This window comes from Anser brachyrhynchus (assembly GCF_964034855.1).
Source record: "Anser brachyrhynchus genome assembly, chromosome: W".
NCBI classification, from domain to species: domain Eukaryota; kingdom Metazoa; phylum Chordata; class Aves; order Anseriformes; family Anatidae; genus Anser; species Anser brachyrhynchus.
In genome coordinates, this window is record NC_137704.1 from 3,066,263 (window position 1) to 3,079,606 (window position 13,344).

Genomic DNA, 13,344 nt, shown 5'->3' on the forward strand with positions numbered 1-13,344 from the left:
CAAACTAAAACAGAGAAAAACTGCCAGGCATACTAAGTCTATCTTTAACAATCTTTGTAAAACCATCCCTGGGAGAGGCAGGCACTGAGTGCTGCCCAGCCGGGGGGCTCTGGCTGCCCCTCCAACTCCTGGAGTCCTTGTTTGTGGGTCCAGCATACGCCAGTGGGACCCTCCCATATGCTGTTTTTTGTTTGTCCCTGTTCTGATAGCCTGTCCCTATTCATTCCTTTTTTGTTTTTGTCCCTGTTCTGTTAGACTATCCCTGTTCCTGTTCTTCATGTCCCTGTTTAAGGTGTCTCCTGAATCACCCTTCTTTGTTCCCTCTCAACTCTTTAGTTTCCCGATGGCCTCATCTTTAAGAGTCGGATGTTATCACCAACCATGGGACTTGTGGACCCCCATGGCCACACTCCCACATCTTCCCCTTCTTTATTAACATAAGAAAGCACAATTAACACAAATTAAGAAGGCAGGATCAGCACAAACTAAAACACAGAGAAAAACTGCCAGGCATACTAAGTCTATCTTTAACAACCTTTGTAAACCCATCCCTGGGAGATGCAGGCACTGAGTGCTGCCCAGCCGGGGGGCTCTGGCTGCCCCTCCAACTCCTGGAGTCCTTGTTTGTGGGTCTAGCATATGCCAGCGAGACCCTCCCATACGCTGTTTTTTGTTTCTCCCTGCTCTGTTAGCCTGTCCCTGTTCTTCATGTCCCTGTTTAAGGTGTCTCCTGAATCACCCTTCTTTGTTCCCTCTCAACTCTTTACTTTCCTGATGGCCTCATCTTTAAGAGTCGGATGTTATCACCAACCATGGGACTTGTCCACCCCCATGGCCATACTCCTACAACTCCCCCTTCTTTATTAACATAAAAGAGCTCGATTAACACAAATTAAGAAAGCAGGTTTAACACAAATTAAGAAGGCGCGATTAACAGAAATTAAGAAAGCAAGAGTAACACAAATTAAGAAAGCACTATTAACACAAACTAAAATACAGAGAAAAACTGCCAGGCATACTAATTCCATCTTTAACAAACTTTATAACCCCATCCCTGGGAGAGGCTGGCACTGAGTGCTGCCCAGCCGGGGGGCTCTGGCTGCCCCTCCAACTCCTGGAGTCCTTGTTTGGGGGTCCTGCGTAAACCATCGTGACCCTCCCATATGCTCTTTTTGGTCATCCCTGTTCTGTTAGCCTGTACCTGATCATTCCTTTTCTGTTTTTGTCCCTGTTCCGTTTGCCTGTCCCTATTCATTCCTTTTTTGTTTTTGTCCCTGTGCTGTTTGCCTGTCCCTGTTCCTCTTCTTCATGTCCCTGTTTGTATTCTTCTCGTCCCTGTTCGTTTTCATGTCCCTGTTGGGGGGCGATTTGTGGCGTAAAGACCGCACGGACACCGGGGTTTCTTTCAGGATCTGTAACTGCTACCTCATTATTGATGACATAACTTGAACTCTCTCTTACTGAGGGCATAACTTCATCTCTCAGAGTGAGGGCACAACTTCATTCTATCCCTTATTCAGGAAAGGCTCCCTTCCTATAACTTCCACCTCACAGCAGTACCTTTCCACTAACTAGTCATTGGTTAAACAACTTTGCCCTGCAACAGCAAACACCCAGCCACTTCCATGCATTAATGGCTGGAGAACTAGCCACCCCAGACAAGAAGGTGTCACCTGAATCACCCTTCTTTGTTCCCTCTCAAATCTTTAAATTCCTGATGGCCTCATCTTTAAGAGTCGGATGTTATCACCAACCATGGGGCTTGTCGACCCCCATGGCCACACTCCCACATCTCCCCCTTCTTTATTAACATAAGAAAGCGCGATTAACACAAATTAAGAAGGCAGGACCAACACAAACTAAAACACAGAGAAAAGCTGCCAGGCATACTAAGTCTATGTTTAACAACCTTTGTAAAACCAGCCGTGGTGTTAGTGTTGGGGAGAATCGAATGGATGTTCTATTAATGTTTCTCAGGTGATGGATCATACGGTATAATTAAATATCATTAAATGTACTTACATTATCGAGTAATCTAGGTACACTGGAAACTTAGGGAGTACATTGAACAATCAAAAGAATCGTTGGAGGGGAACCCCGGGAGGGAATAGGTGCAACCTGACCTTGGATAAGGGCCTGGAGATGATGAAATGAGTTGAAGCAGAATCAAGGAGCGAAGGGAGCATGCGTCGAGTGAGAAAGGTGAAAGAGTTCAGCGGAGAGGAAGACTCCTTACTTCATCTGGACGACCACCTGGACGACCACCAGAGTGCGCCACGCATGTGCAAAGGGGAGGGGAGCTAATTAGAATGAAAAGCGAGGCTGATGTTGCAACCTGTAATGAATATGTATACCTGACGCAATATTGTATGTATAAATAACGGCTGGGAAGTAACGGGACTTGAAGCCAGATTTGGGCACCTGCCCCGGCTTCCAGCGCTGAATAAAGCACCTTCATATAATCACTTGGTGGTTATGTGGTTGCTACGCTAACATTTTGGCGACCCAGATGGGACTGCGTGGGCACTGCTGAGGCGGATCGTGTCTCGGTTTCGCTCCAGCCGGCACCGAGGGATTCTCGGGGAGCAGTCGACCACGACCGACCTCCGCTGCTCACGACGTACCACTGGAGCGGTAAGCAAAGGTGCTTTTAAGTTTGGGTATTCGGTACCGATTTGGTTGGGAAAGCCTGCCGGTCAGACGCGGCGAAAGCCACGCTCGGTTGGGCAGGGAGCTCCCGGGGTAAGCCTAGGCGCCGTCCGTTAGACAGAGCGAAAGCTCTGCAGGTTCGGCATTGGTAACTGTATTGGTTTGTGCTGAAGGGTCAGCACCAGGTATTATTGGTATGTAGGAAGCGTGCTGCTGCTGCTCCGGCAGCTTTTTGCGAAAAGCACGCTGCTGCTCCGGCAGCTTTTGGGAAAGCACACTGCTGCTCCGGCAGCTTCTGGAAAGTGTGCTGTTGCTGCTCCGGCAGCTTTCGGGAGAGTGTGTTGCTGCTCCGGCAGCTTTCGGGAGAGTGTGTTGCTGCAGCTTTCGGGAGAGTGTGTTGCTGCAGCTTTCGGGAGAGTGTGTTGTTGCTCCAGCAGCTTTCGGGAGAGTGTGTTGCTGCAGCTTTCGGGAGAGTGTGTTGCTGCAGCTTTCGGGAGAGTGTGTTGTTGCTCCAGCAGCTTTCGGGAGAGTGTGTTGTTGCTGCAGCTTTCGGGAGAGTGTGTTGCTGCAGCTTTCGGGAGAGTGTGTTGTTGCTCCGGTAGCTTTTGGGAGAGTGTGTTGCTGCAGCTTTCGGGAGAGTGTGTTGTTGCTCCGGTAGCTTTCGGGAGAGTGTATTGTTGCTCCAGCAGCTTTCGGGAGAGTGTGTTGCTGCTCCGGCAGCTTCCGGGAGAGTGTGTTGCTGCTCCGGCAGCTTTTGGGTCCGTATTATAAGCTCAAAATGAAAAAGATTAAAGAAATTCTGGGAAAAGATGTACCTATCCCGCGGACATCCCCGCTGGGGTGTTTGCTAGCACACAGGAAAGAGGGAGGTTTTGGTCAAGAAATGCGGAAAGGAAAGCTGATTGATTATTGTAACATTTGGTGGCCACAGTATAAACTAGAGGACCAAGAAACTTGGCCTGAGAATGGGACATTGCAATATAATACAATTTTACAATTGATGCTATTTTGTAAGCGGGAAGGAAAATATGATGAACTGCCGTATGTGGAATTATTCTTTTATTTGCGCCGAAAGCCTGAATGGCAGCATGCTTGTGGAATAATGGTGCTTGAGGTTTCAACTGAGGAACGTTGTTGTGCATGTACTAAGGAGAGACGCTGTATACAGCATCAGGCAATAGAGAATAATAAGTATTATGGGGAAATGAATAATGGAAATATCGATTTGGAAGTTGCGCCGTCGGCTCCGCCGAAAGAGCCAAGACAGGGAGGGAAAAGAGAAAAGGAAGATAGCAGTAGTGATGGAGAATCCCCGACTTTAGCCTCCCCTGTGTCACATAGGACCCGGCAACAGCGAAGGGCAGGGGAAACTATAAATGAAGAGGGAAGGAAAATAATCGCTCCCCTCAGGCAAGGAGTGGGGACAGAAGGACCGGTATATGTTAAGGTGCCTTTTTCAGCTGGGGATTTAATGATATGGAAGCAAGCAGCCGGCACCTACAGGGAAAACCCAGATAAAGTAGCTAGGATAATGAAAATGATAATTAAAACCCAAAATCCCGATTGGGATGATCTCCAGGTGATCCTGGATACTTTGATGGATTCAACAGAAAAAGACATGGTATTACGGGCAGCCAGAGAGAGAGCCCGAGAAGATATACATAATGGATTAGTGCTTGGAAACCTAGATCAAAACTTCCCCACCGAGGATCCCCAATGGGATTATAACACAGGGGATGGAATAAGGAGGCTGAAAAGATATCAAGATTGGGTACAAATCGGGGTACAGAATGCCATGCCCCGGACCATAAATTGGTCAAAATTATATAATGTCAGGCAAGAAAAAGCGGAATCACCTTCCGCCTTCTTAGAGAGATTGAAAGAAACTGCTAAGAAATATACAGATTTAGACGTAGAGACTGAGCAAGCTAAAGCTCAATTAGCACTCATTTTCTTGGGACAAGCCCAAGAGGATATTAGGAAGAAATTGCAAAAGTTAGAAGGTGCAGATTTGAGAAATTTGGATAGGCTGTTGGAAATAGCCTGGAAAGTGTATAATAACAGAGAAAAGGAAACAACAAAAAGGCAACAACAGAATTTATTAGCAGTAATTCAAGGGAGAGAACATCTAAGGGATAGGGGAAGAGGAAATATTAACGGTCGAGGTAGAGGAACAAGGAGAGGCTACCCGAGCTCAGGGGGAAACTGGCTGGGTTTTAACCAATGTGCCCATTGTAAGGAGGAGGGTCATTGGAAAAACGAGTGCCCTCTCCGTGGACAGCTAACTATTGGTGGGGGAAATTTGTTCCGAAACCAAGAGGCAGCTAGGGCGATGGTTCTGGGGGAGTATAGCAGCTGACTAGGAGATCCGGTAGTAGAAACTAAAGAGCCCTTGGTAAAAATTCAAATAGGAAATAAGGAAGTAAAATTTCTAATTGATACAGGGGCCACATATTCAGTGCTCAATAGATTAAGTGGTAAAATAGGGGAAAAGAAGACTACTATTGTAGGTGTCACCGGGAAGGAGGAAATACGGCCGTTCTTACAACCCCTTGATTTACGGTTTGGAGGCAAAGAAATTACGCATGAATTTTTATATGTACCTGAGTGCCCTATTCCTCTTTTGGGACGGGATTTGCTAACTAAACTAAACGCTACCATAATGTTTGAAGATGGAGAATTGATTATGAAAATCCCGGAATCAAAAGTGGGACAAATATTAATGATTAAAGAGAAGGCTGTTCCTCATATACCAAAAGAGGTAGAAAATGCAGTAATGCCTGCTGTCTGGGAAACAGACGTGCCTGGAAAATCAAAACTAGCCCAGCCAGTAAAAATTGAACTTAAGGAAGGGGCCCGACCGGTACGGATTAAACAGTACCCGTTGAAGCTAGAAGCTAGGCTAGGGATAGTAAAGATTACAGATAAATTTCTTAGCTACCACATTCTGGAGGAATGCAAATCTGAATATAATACCCCAATTTTCCCGGTAAAGAAACCTAATGGGGAATACAGGCTAGTGCAGGACCTTAGGGCAATAAACGAAATAACAAAAGATATTCACCCAGTGGTGGCTAATCCTTATACATTGTTAACATCTGTAAAAGAGAAATATAAGTGGTTTACGGTAATTGATTTAAAAGACGCCTTCTTCTGCATACCCATTGACAAGGAAAGTAGAAAGCTTTTTGCTTTTGAATGGGAAAATCCACGGAACGGACGAAAGATGCAACTAACCTGGACAAGGTTGCCTCAAGGATTCAAGAATAGCCCGACCCTCTTCGGCAGTCAACTAGCTAAAGAAATAGAAGACTGGATTAACCAAGAACAGATCCAGGTACCAAAGGACCGATACTTGCTGCTACAATATGCGGACGATATATTAATAGCTACCGAAGGAGAGTCGGAATGTATTCAGGTAACTATTGATATTTTGAATCAATTGGGACTAAATGGGTACAAGGTTTCTAAACAAAAGGCACAAATCGCGTGCACAACAGTAATTTATTTGGGATGTGAAATTTCTCAAGGACAAAGAAAATTGGGAGTTAACCGAATACAAGCTATTTGTGAAATCCCCGAGCCGCGAAATCTGCACGAACTACGGGCTTTCCTAGGTATGGCCGGGTGGTGCAGACTGTGGGTAATGGACTATGGACTCATAGCAAAGCCCCTCTATGAAACCCAAAAGGCCTGTACATTTACCTGGGGAAAGCCACAACAAGAGGCCTTTAAGAAATTAAAAGAAGCCCTGATAAAGGCGCCTGCCTTGGGCTTGCCGGACTTATCAAAGGACTTTCAGCTGTTTGTGCATGAGAGACAACGATTGGCATTAGGAGTACTGACCCAGCGACTTGGGAGCTGGAAAAGACCTGTGGGGTATTTTTCTAAACAATTGGATGCGGTAAGCGCCGGATGGCCCTCGTGTTTAAGGGCCGTGGCAGCCACAGTCCTTTTAATACAGGAAGCCAGGAAGCTCACATTAGGGAAACGAATTGAAGTGTTCGTGCCACATATGGTGACTACGGTATTGGAGCAAAAGGGGGGCCATTGGCTATCGCCCAGCCGAATGATGAAATATCAAGCTATACTAACTGAGCAAGATGATGTAATCTTAAGAACTACTAACCTATTGAACCCAGCAGTGTTTCTAGGAACAACTGCGGAGGAGGGAGACCTCAGTCATGATTGCGTGGAGATCATCGAACATACCTATGCCAGCAGAACAGACTTAAAAGATCAGCCTCTGGAGAGACCAGATTGGGAACTTTTTACGGATGGAAGCAGCTTCGTGGAAAATGGGACTCGTTATGCAGGATACGCAGTAACTACATCAAAGGTAGTGATCGAGGCAAATTCCCTACCTCCGGGGACTTCAGCCCAACGAGCAGAAATAGTCGCCCTGACGCGGGCCCTGGAACTAAGCGAGGGTAAGAATGTGAATATTTGGACAGATTCAAAATATGCATTCGGGGTAGTCCACGTACATGGGGCATTATGGAAAGAAAGGGGAATGCTATCCTCACAAGGGACTAATATAAAATATCAGGAAGAAATATTGAAATTAATAACAGCTGTACAGAAACCCCAACAGGTGGCCATAATGCATTGTAAAGCTCATCAAGGAGGGATGTCAGAGATTGCAGAAGGTAACAGATTGGCAGATTTGACGGCCCGGAAGGTCGCGCGGGAAGTACGGAAAGTAATGGCTCTAATTCCATCGAAGGTAGGCCTCTCTTGTTTCAAATTACCTAAAAACCCAAGGTATTCCGCGGAAGATGAGAGACTTGCAAATTTGATGAAGGCCCAGAAGAATCCTGACGGGTGGTATGTGACTACGACAGGACAACTCATAGTGCCTCCTATAATAATGCGAGAAATTTTACAAATAAAACATAACGAATGTCACTGGGGTGCAGAAGCAATGGTGACCTATTTGAAACGAGGTGTCATCTCGGTACACATGTTAACAATGGCAAAATCAGTAATGTCAAAATGTGAGCTTTGCTTAAAGAATAACCCGGTAGCAAGGAAACATGCTGAGATGGGGAGAATTAGAGCTGGAATAGAGCCTGGAGATTACTGGCAAATAGACTTTGTGGAACTGCCTAAAGCAAGAGGTTATAAATACCTATTGGTAGGGGTTGATACTTTTTCAGGATGGCCGGAGGCCCTTCCCTGTCGCACCAACCAAGCAAAGGAAACGGTAAAATGGTTACTACGGGAAATAGTCCCTAGATTTGGTGTACCACTGGGTATTTCTTCAGACAGGGGACCACATTTCACTGCCAATGTGGTTAAGGAGGTTAGTAGGTTACTAGGAATTACCTGGAACTTACATACCCCATGGAGGCCTCAATCTAGTGGTCAAGTAGAAAGGATGAACCAAACCTTAAAAGGTCAATTAAGCAAAATTTGTCAGGAGGCTAGGATACAATGGCCACAGGCCTTACCGATAGCTTTGCTAAGAATTAGAATAAAGCCAAGAAGTGGGATGTCAGTAAGTCCGTATGAAATCATGTATGGAAAACCTTACGAGTCTCCTGAACCGAACCCAAATATGCATGTTACCGGTAAACAGGATATATATAACTATGTTCTATCCCTTGGTAAAACTTTAGCTCGACTGCGCAGCGTTCTGGTGTGGAACCGACCCCTGGCCTTGGAGAACCCAGTGCATGATATACAGCCAGGAGACAAAGTCTACATTAAAAATTGGAACGAAGAACCCTTGAAAGAACGGTGGGACGGACCTTACCAAGTTCTACTGGTAACCTTCACCGCTGTTAAGGTGGAAGGGGTAGATACCTGGATACATTATACTCGGGTAAAACGAGTACCGAGACTGTGGGAGGCGCAACCACTGGGCCCTACAAAGTTAAAGATCCAGAGTATTTGATATGATTATTTATCAAATTTTGGGAGTGTTTGGGGGTTGGTGGGTACTATCGTATTATGGCGAGATAAATGCTGCTTCTCTGAAAATACCTCAGAAGAAAGAGAATAAGACCACATATGTTGGAAATAATGCCACTCTGATTTGCAGGGTCAAAAGTGATTCCCCGATAGATCTGTCTAAAGCCCGGATTATACAGGAAAAGGCTCGAGACCCCCCGCAAGACCCCGATGCGATTTACAACAAGGGCGGGCATGAGGGATTATGGGAACGCTGGAAAAGGAAAAGGTGGGTAAATGAAAAGTGTCAAGGGAGAGAAGGAGGTGTAAAGCTGCACTCCCGGAACCTGACTCTTGAAGATCAAGGAGAATATAGGTGCTTGGTAAGAATTGGTGAGAATTTGAGAAGAAAAGAGGGCTATGAAATTAGGCCTGGTCATTGTTGTAGGTTACAGGGTAACAGTAGAGCCAGAAGGAAAAGATCAATTCAGCCTACAACACCAGGAATGCCATGGGTAGTAAGGAATCGAGAAGAAAATCTGATGATAGGTTTGATTAGGGATTTTGCAATAATGCAGAATGTGAGTCAGGTAACTGCTTGTTTACCTGTACCCAAGTCAGCAGGAGACCCTATACCATGGGGCATAATAACATCTTCATTGCCCCAAATTGAGCGGAATAAAACAATTCAGTGTAGAGCAGAAAAGACGGTGGAAACGGAGAAGGTCGAGGGATATTATAGGGAGAGGATAGTTGCCTACTACTCAGAATGTGAAAAGAAAAGAAACTATCAATTCACAAATTTAAACACCATGAGCGGACGACTAGGATGGTGTGAGTATGATGAGCAACGTACAAAATCACAAGAAAAAGTTAAATGGGTATGCGAAGAAGTAAATGAATCAGGAGAATTAGAAGGCTGGGATAGCGTATGGACCATGAGCATACTGCAGAGATATCAATATGGAGGAAATACTCCCTGGTGCATACAATGGACTGGTGAAAGAAATGATAGTCAAAGGGACCAAGAATATATGGCAGATCAAAGGGAAACCAGTAGTCGAGAACGAGTGAAGGCAATCCCGTGGTGGAACTGCACCCAGATACTGAACTGCGATACGGACCTGAAAACCATACCTTTACTCCCAGTAAAAATAGCTTTAGCAACCGGATGTGCATGTAGGGGACTGCGAGTCAACGGAAACATAACTAATCAGAAGAGCAACAAAAGAATCAAGGTAAATTGCAAATATTCAACAATACGGAGTATGGGATACTTCGTATGGGCCGCTAATGATGGAACCTGGACAACGCACCTGGGACTAGATGGTCCGGCAAAAGAAATAACACTAGGCTTACCCACCTTGTGTCCGCTTTGGAAGAAATCTCCTTTTAAAGGGAGTCCGATAAAATTGCAAACTAGAATAAGAAGAGAGGTAGACCAAGATGATGATTGGCAAGATCCCTCAACCGCGATCAGGATAGGATGGGTGATAGAATCACTATTTGCCCCAATAGCAACATACCGGAATAGGGAAATAATATATAGCTTAATGGGCCAAGTTAACAGGTTGGCAAAGGTGACCAGGAAGGGGTTCAAAGATTTAAATTTACAACTACAGGCCACAACCAGAATGACCCTGCAAAACAGAATGGCTCTGGACATGCTTTTGTTAAAAGAGCACGGGGTGTGTGGATATTTGAAAGGCAGAATTGACCATTGCTGTGTACATATTCCAAATGTAACTACAGATGTGGAAAATGACATATCCCAACTAGCTCAGGTGGAACATGAGCTAGAGGAAGAAAAACAAGAAACTGAGCAAAATTGGTTGGGGGCAACTTTTGAGGGACTAGGCCTTCATCTGGAAGGATGGCTCAAGTCCCTCTTACAAAGCATTGTGCTGTTGTTAATCGTATTTGCTGCAATGGGAGTAATGTTCTCGTGCGTAAAAGGAAAAATAGTTAGGAGTAGTGCATGGAATCGCCGAATAATGAGAGTCCTTGCTGGGAATCACCCAGAACATCCTATCCCACTTACTCCACCCCCATCCTATAATACTAGCGTTAACAAGCAGGTATGAAGGAATCAATAAGATAATAGACTAACGAAGATATGTTAAGATTATGTTTATGTGATTTATGATTTATGTTTACTAATCTATATCAAGCTATACTTACTAACCTCTATTAACCTGATTCAACCTAATAGTAATGAAAATACTTGCTCTTGGTATGAAGTATTTTCAAAGGGGGGAAATGTTAGTGTTGGGGAGAATCGAATGGATGTTCTATTAATGTTTCTCAGGTGATGGATCATACGGTATAATTAAATATCATTAAATGTACTTACATTATCGAGTAATCTAGGTACACTGGAAACTTAGGGAGTACATTGAACAATCAAAAGAATCGTTGGAGGGGAACCCCGGGAGGGAATAGGTGCAACCTGACCTTGGATAAGGGCCTGGAGATGATGAAATGAGTTGAAGCAGAATCAAGGAGCGAAGGGAGCATGCGTCGAGTGAGAAAGGTGAAAGAGTTCAGCGGAGAGGAAGACTCCTTACTTCATCTGGACGACCACCTGGACGACCACCAGAGTGCGCCACGCATGTGCAAAGGGGAGGGGAGCTAATTAGAATGAAAAGCGAGGCTGATGTTGCAACCTGTAATGAATATGTATACCTGACGCAATATTGTATGTATAAATAACGGCTGGGAAGTAACGGGACTTGAAGCCAGATTTGGGCACCTGCCCCGGCTTCCAGCGCTGAATAAAGCACCTTCATATAATCACTTGGTGGTTATGTGGTTGCTACGCTAACAGTGGGAGAGGCAGGCACTGAGTGCTGCCCAGCCGGGGGGCTCTGGCTGCCCCTCCAACTCCTGGAGTCCTTGTTTGTGGGTCCTGCCTATGCCAGCGAGACCCTCCCATACGCTGTTTTTTGTTTGTCCCTGTTCTGATAGCCTGTCCCTATTCATTCCTTTTTTTGTTTTCGTCCCTGTTCTGTTAGACTATCCCTGTTCCTGTTCTTCATGTCCCTGGTTAAGGTGTCTCCTGAATCACCCTTCTTTGTTCCCTCTCAACTCTTTACTTTCCTGATGGCCTCATCTTTAAGAGTCGGATGTTATCACCAACCATGGGACTTGTCGACCCCCATGGCCACACTCCCACATCTTCCCCTTCTTTATTAACATAAGAAAGCGCGATTAACACAAATTAAGAAGGCAGGATCAACACAAACTAAAACACAGAGAAAAACTGCCAGGCATACTAAGTCTATCTTTAACAATCTTTGTAAAACCGTCCCTGGGAGAGGCAGGAACTGAGTGCTGCCCAGCCGGGGGGCTCTGGCTGCCCCTCCAACTCCTGGAGTCCTTGTTTCTGGGTCCTGCCTATGCCAGTGGGACCCTCCCATATGCTGTTTTTTGTTTCTCCCTGCTCTGTTAGCCTGTCCCTGTTCCTGTTCTTCATGTCCCTGTTTAAGGTGTCTCCTGAATCACCCTTCTTTGTTCCCTCTCAAGGCTTTACTTTCCTGATGGCCTCATCTTTAAGAGTCAGATGTTATCACCAACCATGGGACTTGTCGACCCCCATGGCCATGCTCCCACAACTCCCCCTTCTTTATTAACATAAAAGAGCTCGATTAACACAAATTAAGAAAGCAGGTTTAACACAAATTATGAAGGCGCGATTAACAGAAATTAAGAAAGCAAGAGTAACACAAATTAAGAAAGCACTATTAACACAAACTAAAATACAGAGAAAAACTGCCAGGCATACTAATTCCATCTTTAACAAACTTTGTAACCCCATCCCTGGGAGAGGCAGGCACTGAGTGCTTCCCAGCTGGGGGGCTCTGGCTGCCCCTCCAACTCCTGGAGTCCTTGTTTGTGGGTCCTGCCTATGCCAGCGAGACCCTCCCATACGCTGTTTTTTGTTTGTCGCTGTTCTGATAGCATGTCCCTATTCATTCCTTTTTTCTTTTGTCCCTGTTCTGTTAGCCTGTCCCTGTTCCTGTTCTTCATGTCCCTGCTTAAGGTGTCTCCTGAATCACCCTTCTTTGTTCCCTCTCAAGGCTTTACTTTCCTGATGGTCTCATCTTTAAGAGTCCGATGTTATCACCAACCATGGGGCTTGTCGACCCCCATGGCCACACTCCCACATCTTCCCCTTCTTCATTAACTTAAGAAAGCGCGATTAACACAAATTAAGAAGGCAGGATCAACACAAACTAAAACACAGAGAAAAACTGCCAGGCATACTAATTCCATCTTTTACAGACTTTGTAACCCCATCCCTGGGAGATGCAGGCACTGAGTGCTGCCCAGCAGGGGGGCTCTGGCTGCCCCTCCAACTCCTGGAGTCCTTCTTTGTGGGTCCTGCCTATGCCAGCGAGACCCTCCCATACGCTGTTTTTTGTTTGTCCCTGTTCTGATAGCCTGTCCCTATTCATTCCTTTTTTGTTTTCCTCCCTGTTCTGTTAGACTATCCCTGTTCCTGTTCTTCATGTCCCTGGTTAAGGTGTCTCCTGAATCACCCTTCTTTGTTCCCTCTCAAGGCTTTACTTTCCTGATGGTCTCATCTTTAAGAGTCCGATGTTATCACCAACCATGGGACTTGTCGACCCCCATGGCCACACTCCCACATCTTCCCCTTCTTTATTAACATAAGAAAGCACAATTAACACAAATTAAGAAGGCAGGATCAGCACAAACTAAAACACAGAGAAAAACTGCCAGGCATACTAAGTCTATCTTTAACAACCTTTGTAAACCCATCCCTGGGAGATGCAGGCA

The 13,344-nt window shown here is 45.4% G+C and overlaps 1 long non-coding RNA gene across 1 annotated transcript; it reads left to right on the forward strand.

Moving 5' to 3' along the window:
- The first annotated feature begins 2,031 nt into the window (after positions 1-2,031).
- LOC308184680 lies at positions 2,032-11,337 on the forward strand. Its single transcript, XR_013942805.1, has 2 exons — positions 2,032-2,634; positions 8,271-11,337. It is a non-coding gene; the product is annotated as an uncharacterized lncRNA (long non-coding RNA).
- Positions 11,338-13,344: the final 2,007 nt, after the last annotated feature.